This window comes from Oratosquilla oratoria, chromosome 14 (genome assembly GCF_046742065.1).
Source record: "Oratosquilla oratoria isolate Oo_2021 chromosome 14, ASM4674206v1, whole genome shotgun sequence".
Taxonomy (NCBI): domain Eukaryota; kingdom Metazoa; phylum Arthropoda; class Malacostraca; order Stomatopoda; family Squillidae; genus Oratosquilla; species Oratosquilla oratoria.
This window is the reverse complement of record NC_134790.1, coordinates 63,055,755-63,063,077: the sequence shown is the minus strand read 5'-3', so window position 1 is coordinate 63,063,077 and position 7,323 is coordinate 63,055,755. Positions and strand designations below refer to the sequence as shown.

General features: G+C 40.2%; 1 protein-coding gene across 1 annotated transcript in view; it reads left to right on the top strand.

The window, feature by feature from the left end:
- The first annotated feature begins 1,803 nt into the window (after positions 1–1,803).
- LOC143032896 (uncharacterized) overlaps positions 1,804–7,323 on the top strand; it is a 42,348-nt gene continuing 36,828 nt past the window's right edge. Inside the window, exon 1 of the mRNA XM_076198124.1 lies at positions 1,804–1,973. The gene's annotated coding sequence lies outside the window, so the exon portion shown is untranslated. The remainder of the gene's footprint in view (positions 1,974–7,323) is intronic.

The window sequence follows — 7,323 nt, the reverse complement described above, 5'->3', positions numbered from 1 at the left end:
AGACATCAATTCTTAGCTCCCCAGCCTTCCCACATTTCTCCACCACCCACTTCTGTAAGACTGCCGATGTATCAAAGGTTGATATTCAAAAATTGAAAACATGCATAAGTTATGCTGCCTTTATTACAGATCTTGTTCAAAGTCCATTCGTAAACTCGTAACAAAAGTTTGGGGAAAATATGAAATTGTAAATTTGGATTTTCTCGTTTGGGTTATTTTTCAGCATTAGTCAGTATCTGATGTTCGTCACCAATTTTATATATACGAGTAATGTACAGAATACTTGATATCCTCCAGACCATCGTAACGGTATATGATAATCATAAATAGGTTTTGAAATAATTCAGAGACATCTTGTTCAGTTTCTCGAACTTGGGTATTGTCAGACGCACCTCCCGGTCACTTCACCTCCACTAGTGGGGTTGGGCGCCGCAGATCAATGGCACAAGTACCATAGCTTTTGTAAGAAGTTATTGATTTAGAAAAAACTAGGTCAGACCGGACGAAAAAAAAAAATCTTCGTGGAAGCCAACTAATTTTTCAGACATTTGATGACATTCACCGGATACTAGGATAATTCAGTAAATGAGTGAACTCCAACCAGTTGTGTTTGTGTGTGGGGCTATTTGAACACATGCATTGTGGTACAACTGTAGAATGCACGCTTGGCCTTCGCAGGTAGCTGTGTATGGTGACAGATGGGCGGGGTCGGGGGGTCCGAATTCTGTACCCAACAAGAAGTAATCCCGTTGCTTGATCAGTTTGGTCTTTTGGTGCGGCGAGGGAATTGGTCACTATGCATGAGGACTACGGAAACTATCCTCACAATTTTAGACTTAGTGTAGGTCATTTGGGATTAGGGCGGAGAAATGTGAACGACTCCACCCCTTCTTTTTTGGGGGGAGGGGAGGGGAGGGGCATCCATTCTGGGAAGACAGTATTCATGATATCTATCCGATTATAGAGGAAATGGGTTACTCCATGCCACCCAATAAAGGGATATACGCTGTACCTCGTATGTTCACACCTGTATTCTCGTACAATCGTAAGAAAACTATAAAATCGAGTCGTCACTCCTCTCCCTCGGAAAAAGCATCAGGTAAGGTGTTGTGAGAAAACACGGATTCACTTTCGGTCGGAACAAGTTCAACTTCTAACTCGAGGAACAAGGGTTGTGTGTGTGTGCGTGTGTGTGTGTGCGTGCGTGTGTGTGTGCGTGCGTGCGTGCGTACTTAATAGTAGCATACGGAGTTGTAAATGTACTCGTAAGGGTCTTTATATTCAAATTTTGCCTTCAATTCGTTATTTTGTTGACCTGGATTATGTACTCTAATTTGTTCCACAAATTAACGCATCCATATGGAACAATACCTTCTTTATTTTGTTGTGACCTCATGTTCTTACCCCCAATATAGATTATGTCTGTTAATTTTTATTTAATTCCTTTCCGTTCTAGATATCACTTCTTTTCTCCCCTCCGATGTGGGGAAGTCCTTGTTTATCCACTCTTATCAGCCAGGTGTATGCGTGCCTGCGTGCGTGTATAAATGCGCATTCATCCATCGACTCCCCCCCGCCCTTACATTGAGTACGATGGTAAAGACATTATTCATGGCTCGCAGAGGGAATCTGAGGCCGGGACCATTCTCCTCTCCGCATCAGTACGTCGTATGGAATGCACGCAGCGGAATTGCTCCTTGGTGGGCGCTGGGGGACGATCCCTCTCACCCGGCCCGTTCACCATCAGTGACAGATACACTATAGTAGGGCCGCATGGGTCCCGTTGGCCGCGCACGCTCCACTACCCTTGTCACGGCCGCAGAAGCCCAAGGAAGTTTGGCCTGAACGCATCACCGGCCTGAACATGGTTCTCCACGTGGACACGCTTGTGTACCAGTGTTCATACTGAGGTGTACTTTGAATGCTAAACACGGTTGGATTTTGTTCAGAATTCACCACGGCCCAGTTCAAAGGTAAACACGCGCTATTCGTCATAATTCAGAGTGACGGAGAACTATTCCATGATCTTGTTAGTCAGGAAATTCCCAAGTAACTTCAGTGCTATCATCTATCAACTTGTTGTGTGCATGATTGTTAACTTTGCATATACCGTCGTCATTTTTTCCATGGGTGATATTATATGCTAAACATATTTTATTAGATAATGATTTGTTGTTGTCCACTTGAACTACGATAGTTAGCTATACTTCACGCGTCCTCTCTGAACTTGAGTATACAACGCAGTTCATGAAGGACGCCTCACGGGCAGATGTCCAGGACAGGTGCATTTGATATTTACAATAGAGTATGATATTATAGTACACGGCAACTCCAAGTGATATTTGTCCGTAGTGTGGTGATTCCCAAACTGGGGAAAATTAGCAGTTTTGTACGGGTAGAATATTGGATACTCGGATTCAGTAATATATGTATATAATATATACATATATATACATATATACATATATATATGTATATATATATATATATATAAACGAAGGGAGCATGTTTTCGGTAATGCAAATGGAGTTAAAAACGACAGCGTTGTGGTAGTTATTCAGTTCTAATTAGGAAAATCGAGAATACGAGGAAAAAACTGTATAACTACAACAGTGTTGTCGTTTTTAACTCTACTTGCATATGTGTGTATGTGTATATGTATATATATATATATATACTGTATATATATATATATATATATATTTTGAGTTTTTTTTTTAATTACAGTATACAATGCTAATGAATATTTGCCCAGTTTAATGAGTAGGGCTAAAAGGATTTATGTGCCATGATAAGTTGGATCCAAACGAACCAAAAAAGTCCGGGAACCACTACCCCAGAGTGTAAAAAGCAAAGGTTTGGGTCGCCGACTGTGTATCTTGATATGCTAATTAAACTGTACCCGAGTTTAAGCAAGAAGTTATAAACATCACCGCACACTGAGCTGTAACAATCTCTCCCTAAATGTACATCCTGCTCAGGATTTGTGTGTGTGTGTGTGTGTGTGTGTGCGCGCGCGTGCGCCGATCACTAGTTGTATATAATTTACCCAAACCTCACGTCAAAAAAGTAAGTATATATCTGTCACCTTGTCACACTGCCAAATTTTGCCCTGGCAAACGATTTTGCTTAGCTGCTGGGTGGCAGGCAAATAACAAGGAAGGGTCTTTGGTAGGTTCTGCGCTAACCAGAATAGAATGTATAAATGTCGTCGCCGGGGTGTCTGTACACTGCCCTGCAATTGCAAATGTGGCAGGAAATGAACAAAAGTTGGTGAGCACGTACGGAATCACGACTATTGTAGGATATCAGGTGGCTGCTCTTTACCCCCTCCCCAACTCCCCGAACTTGTTTTGAGAAGGGACAGTTAGCAGTTTTAACTGTCGCAACTGTGAGTCATTCCACAGGGTTGAAGCACATTGTCCGATTGGTGGAAATATATATACACGTAATCTTACCTCTTCCTTTCGCTCGGCCATTGCGGAGGTGGTGTGGTGCTTATTCTTTTTGCCCTATGTTTTGTTTGAGACCTTCTCACCGAAGAAAACACGCCGGTTGACACACTCCTGTTTATATTGTCGTCATTATAAGGCTGAGAAATAGTGAGGAACGCGGTCATTGAGAATACGATAGTTAGTGCGTAATTATTACGAGGTACCGGGATTATCGTTCATTCTATATATAGCTTCATGCGTGAATAATGAAATGAAACACCGAGTTCGATTCATGCGCAGTTTCTGCTCACAATCGTCCAGTTGTGCGCACCAGGACTTGGCTGAAAGGAAAGCGCTTATCCTTCAAGCACCTACTCCTTCTCAATGCACTTGAAGTGCAAATAGACACAAGTGTTATTATTTACATCACGTTGGCCACTTGTTATGCAATCCAGGTTTTCATTGAAATGGTCGTTTACGTTAGGTTTTGAAGGTGCATCAATGCATTTTTGGCACAAAGGGTTAAAAGGTGAAGAAACGGATCAATGACAGCCTATGTAGGTCTGGTAGAAGCGGCAAGGATGCTCCACTCAAAGAGTTTTTTTTTCACATGAAGTTTTTTCACCTGTGTGATCAAGTGTTGGTTTCACTATTTCAGAACATTTCTCTCTCCAAGCTTTCCGTTTGAAGTGCGAGGGAACAGCGCTGCTGTTTGTTATGCTGTGGGTGTGTTGTGCTGCGGGGAAGTACAGCTGCATGACGCCATTGCTCTAGCCATGCTTATTGCGTCATGTCGTGTAATTACTTTGCCTGCTTCGAGTCTGAGGTCATGTTCTTTAGGAAAGCACATACGTGTTTTGACAGTCCATGGTGAGGACAGATTACTAGAATATGTGGAACCAGTCATTTGAATAGTGTGTTCAGTTGATATAATGCGAACTCATCTCCCCCCCCCATATAGATACACAGACGCACGCTTGTGTGAACGCATACACAATAACCGAAAAGAAAAACACTCCAACAAGGTTGCAAGGAAAACAAAAACACTGACAGATATAAAAAATAATTAAATGGGCTAGGACTTAAGAATACACGATTCTTTCCAAATAAAAAATAATTAAATGGGTAGGACAAGAATACACGATTCTTTCCAAATAGTAAGATGCGGTGGCTAGGTCACCACACTTATACACAGTGAACATTCAAATAATCGCATTTCATATTGTTCCTAGCCTAGCTGGTAAAACATGCGAAACAAATATATTGACTGGATCTGCCAACATTAGAAGGACGAAGAAATACGATGCGATAACGTATCCCAGAAATGTGAAAGGCGTTGCGAAATCGACGAATTCTTGATGTTGGGGAAAAAAAAAGAACACCGACATTGTAAGAAACTGAAAAGAACGAGGGGTTTTATCAGCCAATCCTAAGCTCTTTCATGCAGGAGACCTCAGCCACCAACAAGACCCGAAGTCAACCAAAAAAATATTTTATATATTGATAGGCTAAAAGCGGGGGAGTATAAATTGATTTATCCAGTGTGGTGGTGGGATTTGGGTCTGTTTGAATTTATTGCTAGGCTAGTTCTGAGTTGATACTGAGTTAATTCTGGGTGATGTCTTGGGAGTGATTTTTTTTATTGCGTTGATGTCTAGGTAGGGAGACGGGCTGGTGAATTACTGAATTCGTAGGAATATTGTAGTGGTGTTCGTTTTGTGATCCGAATATTGGTATGTCATTGGATGTGTTATGGGGTACTGGGGGCAAGTTATCGTAGGTGATTGAGTGTATGGTGTTGGGTTTTTTTTTTATGTTGAGTTGAGTAGGTTGTGTTTGTGTGACTGGTGGGAGATTAATTTTATGGTTCTTGAGTAATATGGGTCTGTCATTCTGTTGTGCTGCTCTGTGAGTTTTTGAGTATGGTTGTTCTAGTTGTTAGTAGAGTCGGTTATATGTCTTGAAGTTTTATTTGTGTTGTTTCTTGGATGATTTTATGGAAGATATGAAGAAATGCGGTTTTCCATAAGCGCCGATCCAAGGAAACCATTGAGGAAGAAATAGTACGCCCAGATAACTTTACCAAAATTGAAACTAAATAAAACCAACGAAAGCGCAAAGACGGGCTCGACGAGCCACTGTCCTGACACTACAGTAGACTCGTGCACAACACAAACGTACTTATATGTAATGAACACACACACACACACACACACAGTCCAGTGCGGTTGGTAGAGCAGTGGACTGCGAAGTACGGTGGTGGTCGCAGTACCTGGTTCGAATCCTGCCCAGGGCCGAAATTATTTCGGTATCGCTGCGCTTCGGGTTGTTACTCTGACTCTCGTGGGCGGGGAGTTGTGTGTGTGTGTGTGTGAGGTCATAGCATTACCCATAGATCGGTCATACGAGCTCTGAGCTCTCTTCCGGTAGGGAAATAGCTGTCGATCACGAGTCCAACACGTGATCCAAAGACCAAGGTGAATACACACACACACACACACACACACACACACACACACACACACACACACACACACACATATATATATATATATATATATATATATATTATATATATGTATATATATATATATATATATATATTACATATATATATATTTATAAATATATGTATATATATATGTAAATATATATATGTATATATATATATATATGTATATATATATATATATATTATATATATATGTGTATATATATATATATGTCTGTGTATATATATGTATATATATATATATATATATATATATATATATATATATATATATCACGTGAAAACTACTGTTGGAGTAAAAAAGACCGGAGACAAGGAATTATATTCGATTGCAAACTGCAATCCTCTTCAGTAGATACAAAGATCCTTTACTGAAGAGGATTGCAATTTGCAATCGAAATATATAGATTCCCTGTCTCCGGTCTTTTTAACTCCAACAGTGGTTTTCATGTGATTGACAAATGTGTGATTACATTTTTCACCTGTAATATACGTATATATATATATATATATATATATATATATATATATATATATATATATATATTGTGGATAAAAATGGTTAGTGCATCTTACGCTTACGTAATAAGAATAATAGATTAAAGTAGATTGAGTTTTTATTTAACTTTTTCAGCCATTTTCAGTTTCCTAATTAAAATCTTTCTATCTCAGTAAGACGAAATCAGGGATTTGTAAACATATTTTGTGAAGAGTAACCCAGAGCACTATCACCTCGGCTGAGAAACATGTAAAAAGTCTACATAACCTACTGAATACAGGCAGTGTCCCAAAGAAACGTTCTGTGACATCATCATATGAAGGGCATGACCCATGTGGAATATGAAATACATTACCGAATGTGCTAGTAGATCTTAGTCTATTTTAACCGCCAAAAAGACAAAAGAAAGAAATTTTATAGTTCTCCGAATAGGGTACTTAATATCTAACAAGTCTGCCCGTAAGAAAGCTGCAGGATTATGCCTTCATACATTGGTAGGGCGATAATGTCCCTCTCCAGAAAACGGCTTCTGCCTCATTCCTCTGAACGCCGTTTTTGGCAGCAAAGCGTTCGACAAGGTGCCCCATCAGAGACTACTAAATAAAATCAAAGCCCATGGCGTAGGAGGAAAAGTGTTAGAATTAATTAGAACTCGGGTCAGTGACAGAAAATAGTGGGTCACCATAAATGGTGTAAAATCCAGTTGGGGGAGTGTTTCTAGTGGAGTTCCCCAGGCCTCGGTTTTGGGTCCCTTATTGTTCATTGTGTACATAAACGACTTGGACAATGAAATTAATAGTGGTGTCAGTAAGTTTCCGGACGACACAAAAATAGGACGACGAATGAGGTCGAGACGACGCCGAGATTCTGCAGGATGA